Source organism: Salvia miltiorrhiza, chromosome 8, assembly GCF_028751815.1.
Source record: "Salvia miltiorrhiza cultivar Shanhuang (shh) chromosome 8, IMPLAD_Smil_shh, whole genome shotgun sequence".
Taxonomy (NCBI): Eukaryota; Viridiplantae; Streptophyta; class Magnoliopsida; order Lamiales; family Lamiaceae; genus Salvia; species Salvia miltiorrhiza.
The window spans coordinates 27,731,731-27,747,001 of NC_080394.1; positions in this window are offsets into that span (position 1 = coordinate 27,731,731).

The window sequence follows — 15,271 nt, forward strand, 5'->3', positions numbered from 1 at the left end:
TGCCTCTTCTGCCCTCCACCCCCCTCTTAGTGAAACCCTAACAGTGAGCGGAGTGCAAGGTTGCTTGGTAATTTAGGGAATATAAGAAACATGTAATTTGATTTTGAAATGTTGTTTCTTGGTAATTAATTCTATTTTTCAATTTCATAAATTTAATTTTGAAATCTTGTTGCTTGGTAATTGAGGACATGAGCTTATTCAATCTTGTTGCTTGGTAATTGATTATGTGTTTTCAATTTTGTGAATTTAATTATGAAATCTCGTTGCTTGGTAAGAACTGTGCAGAAGCTTATTTCTTCATAATCGGGCAAAAACTTATTTCTGAAATGTTGTTGCTTGTTTCTCCAGATCCGTTCAACATTTTAGTTTCATAATTTTCGAATGATTTTGTTAATGCGGAATGTTGTTTTTATATATAAAACACACATGATTTGCAAGAAATAACAATGATAAATTATGCATTAAATTACTAATTAAACATGTAGGTCATACACTTTATTCTCCTAATTTTATTCTCTTTAATCTCCATGTCGAAAAGGCATGTGCAATAAATAATGGGATGGAGAGAGTATTATGTAAATTTAATTATATTGAAATTATACTAATTTTTGTATTTAACCTGAGGCGAAGTGTATTGAGTAAAAAATCACAACCTATTTTTTCTTACAAGAATATGATTATCAACAAATATTCATACATGTAAAAAAAAAATCGTAAACTTGTAGGTCCAATAGGCTAGCCCGAAACTGAGTGGGTTAGAGTTAGGGTCAAAATATTTTAGCCTGAAAAATAAAAAATCAATTGGCCCGAATCGAAAACAACCCGAAATCAAATAGACTGGCCCGAAATCGAGTGAGTCGACCTATTACCGACCCCATTCTTAAGGGGCGAATAGAGTGGTATTTTAGGTCTTTCTAATATGTTTATCTTAATTAATTCCTGTGCAATACACAACCAGACACTGCTAACAAGTAACAACCATGCACAAGGACCCAACCCTCAATTTTATGAAACAGAATACAAATCATGAAATTAACTTGCACCAAATATTAAAACTAATTCAGATTTATTTTTGTCAGTAGCATCTTTTGTAAATTTATTTATTATAAAAGCCTTTTGAAAATTTATGGTGCTGAGTTGCGGTTGGGGGCTATAGTAAAATTTAAAGTTTAATTTGGCTATAGAAAGATTCAAGATGAGTTTATGCCATGAGTTGCATTTGCATGTGATGGGGGTTACACGAAAGTGTGGATTAATTTGCCCATAAAAAGAATAACATTTAATTTGGGGTTATATATGAACTATAAGGTAAAATATTAAATTTAAAACTAGTTATTATTATTATTAATTTACATGAGGGCTATATTCAGTAAAATAAGGGTTATGATTATGAATATAATCACCCTAGAATCAAATATGGGTGGGCTGGAATGTCTATTGTGCACTGGGATATATGGAGCCAAACCCCAAGCACGACCCAACAATCATTCATGCAATTATGATTTTAATTATTACATTTAAGTTTTTACTCCCTCCGTCCCACCTAACATGACCTAGTTATTTTTGACACGATTATTTAGAAAAATGAGATTGTAGTGTAAAGTATGTGGACCCATATCTATTGTAGTGAATATTTATTATTAAAAAAAGATATATGCCAAGTTGGGTAGGGTGGTCCGAAAAGAAAACTAGGCCAATTATATTGTATTTTTTTTTTCAATTTATGTATATATATAATTATAATTTCACTTGTCCAAACTTGTTTTAAATAAAAAAAGTAATTTCTTCAACTCATTTTTAAAATTCTAGCTCTGTCCCTAATTGTGTGTGGGCGGTATCAACTGGAAATATTGGGGAATGTAGATTTTCTGTATTAATTTCTAAGAGATGAACAAAAAATGAATTAAGTATATATATATATAGGGTGCGGTTATAGTGAGAACCACACTTATAGTGAGAACATAAGAACCATTAAAATCAATGCATCTACTATATAAATTAATGCATTCGCTATTAAATTTAATGCATCCGAAAATAATAAATTTTTTGCTCCCTTCAGGATTCGAACCCAGGATCTGCATTCATCCACCAAGATGATGCATCCACCGTAGATCTTGATGATCGAATGGTTTAAAATGGTTCTCTGTTCTAATTTTATTTAGTGTTAAACCTCTCCCTATATATATATATATATATATATATATATATATATATATAATATCTCATTTTAGCTTTTTTCATATAGCAAAAGAAAATTATAGACATGTAGATGAAAATATTGAAATATTAGCTATTTGAGACTATTATGCCCATTATATGATTTATACGAATTTTGATTGATTACACAAATACGTGTAACAATGTTATTGTAAATCGTGTAAGGGCATAATAATACAATAAAACTATTATTTCTATATTTTTATCTATATGATTATAATTTCCTATTATTATTATTATTTGTTAGAAACTTAGAATAGAATATTGCCTCTCTCTATATATGGATATTGTAATTCAAGGTGGCATGATATTGGCACATCTTTTTTTTTTTAGTATTAAATAAAAAAATTTAAAAGTTGTGTCACAAGGAACTCGAACCCATGACCTTTGGTCTTAGGCATTAACCCCGCCTCTTACCATTTCGCCAACACACGCATACGTATTGGCACATCTTTAAATGTATATGATATTGTTTCAAGAGTATAATACATAGGTTTTATCAAGGGTTAATTGCCTGTAAATCCATAACGTATACACAGAATTGGTTTCGACTGCTTGTTCGAGAATTACGATTTGCACCTAATTTAAAAATTCTGCTTCTAAATACATAACCTTTCATTTTTGTATGGTTTTTGTCCGATGACCGGTTTTTTTTCACGTCGGTGCCGGAATTAACTATGTGGCAGCCGAAACTAACACTGTGGCAACCGGAAATTGACACCTAAGCCAATTTATGACATGTGGAATTAAAAAAAAAGCAAAAACAAAAAAAACAAAAACAAAATCCCCATCGTGACACCATCTTCTTCCCCCTTCCTCCCCTCCCCTCCCCCACCCGCTGCCGCCACCACACGCCGACACCGCCACCTCTCATCTGGAAATCAAACGACGATGGTGGTCTGTTGACTACCGACACCGTAAAACGAAGTTTGAGGGCGAGGGACGAGGGGCATTAGAGGCGGCCGTTGATTTTCTTCGCGTCGCCCGTCTGTGTGTGTGCGTTGGGAAATGAGAGAGGAGAGAGAGCAGAGGCGAGGAGAGAAGGGATGGCTAGGCGGCAGCCGTGGCTGACAGCGGCGCCAGTCGCAGGGAGAAGACCCCTAGTTTCTATTTTTTAAATCGCCGCGCCGCCGCCCTAAAATTTTCGGTGGATTCAACGACTTCTGTTAAATCGCCGGTGGATTCAACGACTTCTTGGTGTGTAGTTGATTCTTGGGGATGTCTGAAAAGAAATTTGAGATTATGTTTAAGCTGACTTTGCCACCGAGCCCTGGAGCTCTTCCGCCGCGCTGTCGTCGAGGTGGGGAGGAGAAGGGGCGCCGAGGTGGGGAAGGGAAGGGAGGCAGCGAGGTGGGGAGGGGGAGGGGGCGCCGAGGTGGGGAAGGGGAGGGGGAGGGGGCGGCGGGCGCTGTCGCTGGCGGCTGAGGGTGGCGGCGGTGGGTGGAGGAGGGGAGATTAGGGTTTGGGGGTGGGGGAGATTGGGGAAGATGATGATGTGTGTTTTTTTTTATATTTTTTTTATTATTTTTTTTCCACATATAAATAATAAGCTTAGGTGTCAATTTTCGGCTGCCACAGTGTTAATTCCGGCTGCCACATAGTCAATTCCGGCGCCGGCGTGAAAAAAAATCGGTCATCGGACAAAAACCAGACAAAAAGGAAATGTTATGTATTTAGAAGCGGATTTTTTAAATTAGGTGCAAAAATCAATTCCATGTATACGTTATAGATTTAGAGACAATTAACCCTTTTATCAAAAAAAAAAGAAAGATTATAATACATGGGTGATGGGACATATTAAGTTTTTCAGAATTGGACCAATTAATTAATGAAGATAAAAATTAATGTCGGCAGTAATATTTCCCTAATAATTTGGCTATTAAATGTAGACATTACCGAATTAGTAGGCATTTATTCGTTGAATTAATAGTATTTATCACTTATTCTAGGCATTTGTTTTCTATTACTTGTTACTACATTATAACTTTATACAAGCCTCATTAATTGGTGTTTCATCATGTTGAGAGGAATCGTATCTTTATAGCTCTTGGAGTGTAAGTAGAGTTGAAAATTTATTATTTAAATTTGATTGAACTTTTTCATTTTATGTTACCCTCAATCACTATTAAAAAATTGAGTTAAGCTTAAATGAACTATATTTAAGTTGAATAGAATTAATAGAAACAACCTATTCCTTTTATATAAATCATTGTACACAACCAATTAAGTTATTCGAATTGGACTTCGAATCTGATCAAATGTCAAATATGTTAAAGCTTGACAATAATATTTGAAAATGCAGAAAGAGATAGACTTTCACAATCACCCAACCAATAAATTAAATTAGTCATGACATACTAATGTATTAAGTGTTTCCAAAAAGCTAAATTTTCCAGCCCTATAAGTCGTTGAATTACACCATTCGTAGGGACAATCTAATCAATGAATCATGCATAAATTATAAATACCGTTACATTTTGGTAAAGGATACAATGGACATTACTTGTGAACTATTTCGTTATTTACTTTAGATTATTTTTCACTAATTATTTTAAATCCGTCACCCTAAGATTGAGAGCAATTAAATTTTATTTTCACAATATTTATCCTTTTAATTCTTATAAGTTCATAGTTTTTGAACAACTAACATTTGCATCTGTGTAATATACGAGAAACGTTTTTATATATAAAATACATACTAACTCAACTATCAGATAAAAAGTTATAAATACAATAAGAAAATATAATTTTATTACAAAATATTTAAATAAAGTCTCATAATCACTTAATTTAAATACATGTATGAATATTAAGTATATTTTGTTAGTTTCTTTCAATTATTGGAACAATAGTATTTAAAACTTAAAAACAAAAATTGGAAATTTTATTCTTATTTTACTTGTGTGTGTATTTTGCCTTTGAAGGCATCTGCCACGTGTCACGCTCCTAGTGAGCCGTGTAGCCACATTGTGTGGTCCAGATTTGGACCTATTTACTAAGAGGGGAGTGGATACTACATGATCATATATATATATATATATATATAGGAATTGGTTCAATTGAGATTTATATATATTTTGAGATTTTGAGATAAATAAACATATAAGTACATTTTGATGAACTTGTCAATTAATTTGTATGAACGCGCGTTGGTCTAGGGTTCAAACCCTACAAGTGGCGTGTTTTTTAAATAAATTAAATAGATTCATATGTTCATCAGTTATATTGGTTATGTTCAAAGAATTTATTGATATGTTCATTTATCTCAAAATCTCAAAATATTTAAAATCTCAATATAAGCTAACCCTATATATATATATATATATATATATATATATATATATATATATATATATATATAGGGGCGCACTCCATTGAGACCCCCTATTTTTTGGGTAACATGAAGACATATATTACTAATAAACAAGACGTATATCTAACGAACAAGATGTATATACTGATGAAAAATAAAATTTAAAAAATTGGTAATGAATAATACATAAATACTGAAGAACAAGGCAGTATATACTGATGAACAATGTAGTATATACTGATGAATAACAAAATTTAAAATATTTTGCTCCCTCCAAGATTCGAACCCTGCGAAAAAAAATCTCCCTCCAGATACAATATCAGCCATAGAATTGATAAAATAAACGCACCAGATCGTGCCTTAGATCTCACTAAAATTAGGGGGGTGCCATTGGAGCGCCCCTCTACACACACACACACACACACACACACACATATATATATATATATATATATATATGCCAATGTTATAATATTTTATCATTTTAATAATAAATCATAAAATATACATATAAATATATAATAATAGTATATATTTGTATATAAATATTAAGGAGAGAGAAAGAGAGAAATTATACAACACACGCACATACACATGCGCGTGCGCGCACACACACACACATACACACACACACACACACACACACACACATATATATATATATATATATATATATATATATATGTATAGGTTAGTTATAGTGAAAATCGCAATTTAAAAGGAGATATTTTGGCGACAGAAGGGATATGATTATTTCAACGATTTCATTCTTCAAAGCAATCTGACTGAGATTCAGTTAACTGACAGAAAATTCACTTGGTACAGGCCAGATATGGAACTTGCAAGAGCAGATTGGATAGACTGATGGTGAATGAAAACTGGCTAGAGAAGTGAAATGACTAGAGTCTCAAAGGGAGCCGTCGTACCGCCCCATTTTTATTGAAACACTTCTCAAAGACTGGGGGCCAAAATTCTTTCATTTTATCAACAACTGGTTATGGCACCCCAACTTTAAAGAGTTTGTCTCATCAAAGTGGAAAAGCTACAACATTAAGGATGTGATAGATTTTTGGTGGAAAAAAAGTTGAAGCAGATTAAGATTGATTTAAAGGAGTGAAATCAGTAGGTTTTCGGAATCTTAGATACAAACATTGAGAAAAATAAAGTTGTGGTCAAGAAACTTGACAAAATTGATGATACACTTGACTTAGATGAAGAGGAGGCCTCGTTGAGAACGAGATGCTTTATTAGAAGGTGAAGGTAAAGTGGATTCGGGAAGCAGATACAAACTTAAAAGCATTCCACCGCTTCATCAACAAGATGTATAAATTTAACGAGATCAATGGGATTTTTGTGAAAAATAAATGGTTTGAGTTTGCGGAAGGGGTAAAAAGAGAAATCCATATGCATTTCAAGGAACATTTCAGCTCTAAAGCATTAACTCGACCCTTCTGCCTCAATCCCTCACTCATAAGAGGTTGGATGATTGCGAAAATGCTTTTCTTATCCAACCTTTTATTATGGAGGAAATTGAAGATGCAATTTTTGATTGTTTATATGAATAGGAGTCTTCGACCTGATGTTTTTTCTTTTGAGTTTTTTAAGGAACATTGGGATTTGGTGAGAGATGATTTCTTACGGGTCTTGGAGAAATTCTATAGATATGGCAGAATTGTAAAAGGACTCAATTCATCTTTTATTGTCCTTATTCTAGAAAAAGAAGGAACGCAACACATTTAAGACTTCCGACCTAACTCTTTGATCCGAAGCATCTGCAAAGTTATCTAAAAAATTCTGGTAAGGAGGCTATGTAAAGTGTTGGACAATGTCATTTTGGATCATCAATCTACTTTTATTTGGGGTAGGCAAATCATGGATGGCATCCTTATTTCAAACGAAGCATTTGAAGAGGCTAGAAGGCGCAAATTAAGTTCGGTGATTTTCAAGATTGATTTTGCAAAGGCTTATGATTTAGTTGCTTGGGTTTTTTGGATGAAATGATGGAATGGATGAATTTCAATGAAAAATGGAGAAAATGGATGAGATTGTATGTTTCAACCACAACAACTAGCGTCCTTGTGAATAATGGCAGACCCTCCAGAGAATTTCGTCTTCAAATGGGGGTTAAGACAAGGTGATCCGCTATTCCATTTTCTATTTTTAATTGTGGCTGAAGGCTTAAGTATTCTTATCGTAGAGCTGTTGAATCTGGGATTCTTAAGTATTCCATTTTCCATTTTCTATTTTTAATTGTGGCCGATGGCTGAAGGTGAGTGTATCTCACTTATAATGTGTTGATGATACAGTTTTTTTTAGCACTGGAAAGATGGAAAATATCATGACCATGAACTTTATCTTATGGAATTTTCAATTATTGTCGGGTTTGAAGGTCAATTTTAACAAATACAGTCTTATAGGTATACATATTACGAATGAAAGCTTGAATGTTATGTTGAAGGAACTGAGTTGTTCGATTTCACATTTGCCTTTCTCATAACCTGGGATGAAGGTGGGAATTAACGATAGCATGCACTCGTCCTGGGGAAACTTGGTCCAAGAAATCAAATAAAGACTTGCAAGGTGGGATAATAATCAAATCTTGATGGGGTTAGACTTACTCTTATTCAATCTATACTCTCTGCGATGCTGATCTATTATTTGTCATTCTATTTACAACAAAAAAACACCTTCGTTAGCTTGTTCAAATTCAGAGAAAATTTCTGTGGGGGAAGGGGGCATGAGAACATCAGGAAAATTCATATGGTGAGTTGGAATGAGGTGTGCAAAGATAAAAGGAAGGGCGGGTTGGGTATTAAGGATTTGGGTTTATTCAACTGGGTGTTGGTGTGGAAGTGGGCTTGGAGGATAATTACTGAGCCCGAGAGACTTTGGGCTAAAATGCTTCGATCAAAATATGGGGTGTTAGAGGAATTAGGGGTTGGTGGTAATAGCGGTGGGAGAATGAGAGGGACGTCAGGTTTTGGAAAGACGTGTGTGAGATCTTTGAGGGAGTTGGTGGTGGAAGGATTCGTAATGAGATTGAGAAGGTGGTAGGCAATGGTAAAAATATGTATTTCTGGATGGAAAGTTTGAAAAATAAATTCCTTAGACTCTTTAATCTTAGTCTTCAAAATGAAGATCTGGTGAGTGATATGGGGAACTATGAGGGAGGAAAATGGGAGTGGGATTGGAGATGGATGAGGAGTTTGTTCCAAAGAGAATATGATATTCTTAATTCTCTTATTTTGTTGTTGAGCAGGTGTAATCTAACACAAAAAAATGAAGATATTTGGAGATGGAAGTTCGCACCAAATGGTATCTAATCCATGAAAAATACACATGAGAAACTTTTGAGGAGTAACAATCTGGGAGAAGTGAAGAAGCAGGACGCGAAAGCTTATAAGAGATTGTGGAGTAATTATGCCCCGAAGACGAGTCCCAGCCATCGTTTGGAAGGTCTAGAAACAAAGAATGTAAACTTCACATGCTTAAATTGTTTATCAAAACCACATCAGACTGACTCAAGCCTTTTGATGTGAGATTCGAAGAAAAGATTTTCTACAAAGCGAGACTCGTAGTCCACCGAAATTCACATGATTAAATGAACAAGATCTCTTGCTTGTCTAAACTGATTATAGTCAACTTACTTGATGCATCAGTAAGATTTCTATTCGTCAGGAGACTCTTCATTCACTTACTGACTCATTATCAGTAAGATGTTCAATACTATGAGAAAATGAGAAAACAACGAAAAACTACAAACTGGTGTATTCATTTCCCCCATACACAATATATACTCGCCCCGGGACCAACAATTGGTGTAAGAGAAGGTTGTGCTACAGACCTATGCCTCTGGAAACATGGTTACGTCTTTTCTGGTGGAACTAATGTCATGACATCTAGTTTTGGATATTAGGTCTACTAGAACCGATCTTAGAAAATCTTTTCTATTTTTACAAAGTCAGTTTGTGCTTTGTGCAACAAAAATTTTGAGTTCACAAAATCGTTAAAAGCAGTCTTTGTGCCTAATGTGTCTATTGGTTTTTTGATTGAAAAACGATTTTCATTCATTCAATAGTGTATAGAACTATTTTTATGAACTCATAATTACCTTGCAGGTAATAAAATCTCATTCAGTTGAAAGATTGATGCTCAAACTCTTTTTATCTTCAAATCATTCACTGAAATAAGAAGACCAGGAGTTGTTCTGACAGCTGTGTTAAATCAAAGTATTATGGACAAACTGTCGCCCAAGGATCTTGTTGATACACTGACTAAGACTTACCATCTCATGGTTAAGCGACTCAAAAGGATGGAAGCAAAGCTCAAACTTTATAAGAATCATCATTCTGAGACTCGTGGTCAATCATCAAGGATCAGGAAGAACTCCGAGGAATCATCTAGCTCAGATGATGAAGGCAACCACCTCCTTGCCACCAGAGCCGATGTTGAATGATGCAGCAATTAAGACATGATCTTCACTAATTTTGGTCATATGCTAAATGAGCCAGAGGTAACCAGCAGTAATCATATTTTCAATTTATCTAAAATTGCTGTTATTTCTGAACAGGAAACTGAGTCAGAGGAAATCTCTTCGAACTGACGAAGAATCGAGTGGATCAAAGTTGAAAATGACAAGATGCTCGATCTTCTGAATAAAGCCCAGCATGTGACTGGTTATCTAAAAAATAAGCTTTAATAATATGAAACCTATCACGCTGAGGAAATAAATGAGCTCAAGAAAGAGAACACCAAACTGTAGTATAATATCGAGCTTAGCGATAAAATTAGCTCAAACAAGGAAATGAGCCTGAAGAAGTTGGTTGATAAATACTGCAAAGTTTATCACAAAGCTAAAACTACTCAATCTCTTCTCGAAGCTACTCTCGCTAGAGAAAGAGCTCATCAACGATAAAGTTCCTTCTGAAATGTGAACATTGAAGATGGATTCACGACATCACTCAAGAGGGGAAACAACTGACTTAGCTCTTCTACCCATCAGCACAAAAGGTACACTGGCTGTTGAATTCCTTTGAGGATGAATCTCAAAATCCTTGTGGATTTTGAGTACTGACTGACTCAGTCAACCTCAAAGAATCAGCTGAGATTTGGATTACGTATACAAGTTTGTATAGGTGACAGAATTTCAAGGCCATAAACTTACATGAACTATATTGTATAATCCTACTAGTATATAACATACTCACGTGAGCTCGCACCTCACTCTATGTTCATATTCTTCTGTAAGAATGACATGTTAGCTTCTCTGTCTACCAAAATATGATTTATTCATGAATGATATTTCAACTTTTTGTATTTGACTGATCTTAACTGCTTAACAAATAACAAGGCAAATTAAGTTCTTTTATTATTGGGATTTCACCTCAACTCTGGTATCACTATCTAGTGAAAGACCACAAGAACTAGTCTTGTTAAAAATATGAGATATGCTAATTGCTCCGGACCCTATCTTGAGAAATGGGGTACCATGAAAAAAGTTCATTTGTAGGAAGTAAAAGAGAAAGTGAAAACAGGTGCAACAAGAGGACTGCTGAGGAAGACATTTGGATTGTGACTCCCCAAATGTTCAAAGATTATCTAGATAAAAAGACATCACTCCTTAGATAGTCGAGAATGAATGAACGATAACAAATCATCGCATCGTCTGACACCTTGGAGCATCTGGAGCATCACCAAATCAAATATGTTGAAAGAGTTTTGCTCTAAGAAGATCAACACAAGACGAGCCAAATGAAGACAAGTTGAAACAGTGTAATAAGCCTCATACACTCTGGTGATATAAGCCATTCCCAGCCTCAAACTAAAGCTCAGATATCAGATTAAGAGGAAATGCAGCTAAGCTCAACCTCAGAAGAAATTAGCGTAATTGTTGAGAAAATTCATCTCACCTATAGCTGAAGACAGTCAACACACCAATAAGGACTATGTGACAGACAAATCTTAAAATGGTGAAGGATGAACTATCAAGATGCTGAAACAGGAATCAGCACCAGGATATCAGCCCAAGTTGTCATTTTCAACAATTTGTTCTACCATCAGTTTGTATTCTCACTCACAGAACCTAGAGCTGAAGACATTTCTACAAAAAAGATGAAGAACCCTAATCTTTTATCAAAATAAGCCACTTCAAGGTAAGGGATAACCTCATTCAAAGTCAGAAGCAGCTTTAAGAATTGACTGATCTTGATGAAACTTTTTCAACTCATCAGTTAAGTTGAATCCTCAAATCAGTAAAGATATCCGAAAGGTCAACAACTTAACCAACAGTTGGTGCCAACAATGGTGGTTATTAGCTCAACCACAGATACTGATTATCAGATCCAAAAGCTGATCAACTTGAAGAAGAAGAATACTGTTGGGAACCTTGTGGAATATCCTAACCCTTGTTTTGATGATACCAAAATTCATAGGACTTAATTGTAATAGACTAGAATTGCTTTGAACTCAAGTGTTAGAGTTCGTTTCTAGTTTAGCTTGCGGTGTCGAAGACTGAAGACTGAAGACTGAAGAACGAAGGACTGAATACTGAAGACTGCAGATACCAACTGAAGTATCAGTTGAAGAATCAGTTACGAACTGATTACTTAATGCGCACAATGGACTGATACTAAAGTCAAGTATCAGTTGAACATTCCTCATCGGACTGATCTTCCAACTTTCAGAGGAAGCCACGTACTCACAAAGTACAGCCGCATTAAATGCAGAGATCTCAGGATCTTATCTCTGCAGAGGTCATTCCTATCTGGTGGTTACTTTTCAGAGACGTCACATCTCCTGTCCATCAAGAGAGCCGTTTCCACCCAGAAAAGGAACCTCGAAGATTGAAGCCTCAACCTAAATTCGAATTGCTCTCCAACGGAAGAAATCTTGATGACGTTCTACGCCAACGGATCTATTCAAGAGTTCTCCTATAAATAGCGCTCGAGGATCACTTCAACTTTCACCGATTCAACGACATAAGCTGAAGCTCTGCCGAAATTGCTACTCAGCCTAAAGCTTAATATCCCCAAAGCTTGAATCGAAGAAGAGAATTCCAAAGCCAAAATCAGTCACTATTGATTACACACATTCTCTTAGACCTTATACGTCATTTGGAACCGACATATATGTTTTCGAAAACTATCAAGGACAAGTAAAAATCTCAAGATCTTAGCTATTTGTCCTATCGTTAGCTTCCTCTACTCAATAAAGCTCAAAGCTTATTAGAGAGCTAATGACCATGATGGTAATCCATGTGATCAGTATTGAAAGACAACCTCAATCTCCTTTTTCCTTGATGCGACGTCAGAGAACTTCCTTTTTGTTGATTGCCAAAAAGGGGAAAATGACTTAGAAAGGAAACTTGAAGAGGATATCATCAATCTTAGGAACAACTCAGCAAGGAGCTTAGCATAGAAGCAACCTGAAGTATTGAAGAAACTGATAGGCAGATCTTATGAATAGGGCTGTGAATCGGGTCGGGATCGGTTACCCTACCCGAAAAAATCGGGTACCCGATCCCGAATAAGCCTAAAACCCTATACCCGACCCCGAACCCGATTAAAAAATTGGGTACTCTAATACCCGACTCGGATACCCGAGTCTGGTATTCGGGTACCCTAAATTACCCGATCAAAATTAAATTTTTCAAAGTCAAACTGTGAAATCGGGTATTTTGGGTATTAGGGTATTAGAATACCCTAACACCCGAAATACCCGATTTTCTTAAAAAAAATCGAAAATGTAGCCTCTCCTCATTTATTTGTCTTCCATCTATACCATTCAAATAATTTCTTGATCATACATTCAATTTCAGGATGGAGTATACGAAGCTAAAGTGCGTTTGGAAGAACTGCATATTCTATTGAGCCGAAGGTAATCAATCTCCTACTGTCATAATTGATGGCTTGATTCAATCAAGCTAAGCTAAGTGTTTAAAGCCTAATTTTATTGATTACAATTTGAGCAGTTGCCCAGGCCAGAATATTGGAAAAAGAGAAAGGGTGAAGCAAACCAAAAGAGTATTAACCAAAAATATTTGAAGAACTCTGTAAGAAAAAAAAGAAGGAGAAGAATTGAAGAAGCATACCTGCTGGAGCTCGGAGGCGGCGCGGTGGTCCGGTGGAGGCTTGGAGCTCGGAGGCGTCGCGCAGTCGGCTGTGGGAGGCACACGGAGGGAGTGGGAGGGTACGACGAAAAATGGAGATGGCGAGTGGAAGGCGCGCGAAGGGAGACGACGGGTGGGCGAGGGGCGCCGGCGCGCCGCTAGTCGCTGGCCGGAGGCGGGTTGCAGGAGGTAGGGAGTGGGACTGTGGAAGGGGGGATGCCGAACAGTACTAGACTAGGGCTTGGAGTTGAAAATTGAATTTCAATTCAAAAATTAACAGATTTTTAAATTAAATTTAATTAAATAATTTAAAATTTATTAATTACAAAATCGGGTATTTCGGGTATACCCGATACCCGATTTTTTAACACCCTAAATACCCGACCCCTAATTTTTGGGGTATAGGGTACCCGATACCCGATTTTTTCGGATCGGGTAATCGGGTACCCTACCCAAACCCTATCTTCCCACCCCTACTTATGAAGATACTCTACAGAATAAGAATAGAACAAAGTCTAGTCTACTTTTATTTTATATATTTGGCTGATGTACTCGGAAAGTGATCAATAAACCTTTCTGTTGAAACTATACTTCTTGTTGTATATTTTTCTCTCCTCGCTTTGTGCTCTGTTCTTTATGCAAATGACATTAAACCTTTGTTTTCAAACTAACAAACAGGTTGTTGTTGATCTCAACTTTTGGAATCAGACTCCAATATGTACAAGTTTTGGGTTTATGGCATCATCAAAACTGAGAAAATTATTGGAAAAATTCTATACTTTAATGGAATGCCAAAACCTAACGATGGAACCTTGCTGAAGACCAAAACATATCTTATGAATATCACAAATATTCTAAGTTGATGTAGTTTAGTAAAGAAGTCGAAGGCTGCTTGACCCAACTGAAGATCCAACTGGAGTCCCAAGCTAATGGGAAAATCCCAGCCTGAAGGATCAACAATGCGGCTGAGCTAATCGGGGTTCGTGTCCAGGACACAACACATGAGGACTTTGTTGTACTGAATGCCATGTTGAGGGGATCAGTTTGACCTAGCAGACTGACTAAAGGACAACATGCTAACTCGTGCCCAGATTCACTCAAGCCACGTCAGCCATTTGGTCAAAAGACTCAAAGCAAAGTCAATCCCTAAAGTGTATACTCTTGTGAACATTAAAAGCTTCAGAATGTGCATCAAATGTGAATCCCGCTTTTCAGAAGAAAGTACAAGGATGACTGCTGGACGTCAACATCCTGTACAGATGTGCAGATCTTTCATCTCAGGCATTTCTTGCTACAACGAGAAGAATTAAAAATAAACAACGGATCAAAATCTGAAGAAAGCTCTGTCCAACGGCTAGATTCATTCGTCGGTCTATATATACAATGGAAGAAACAGACGCGTGGTGGTGGTGGTGGTAAACATGAAGTTGTTGTGTATTGTTAGGAAACATCCTGAGAAACTAAAAAACTATCATTAATAGGAACTAGATCTTCATTGTAAATTTCAAGTGAATAACTTGCGAATACATTTGTAATTCTTAGACTAATCGTTTTTAATGTAAACATCATAAGCCTAGCATTGAACACATTGATCTTCAGAACATGTTCATATAGTTGGATAAACCTCTCATCCC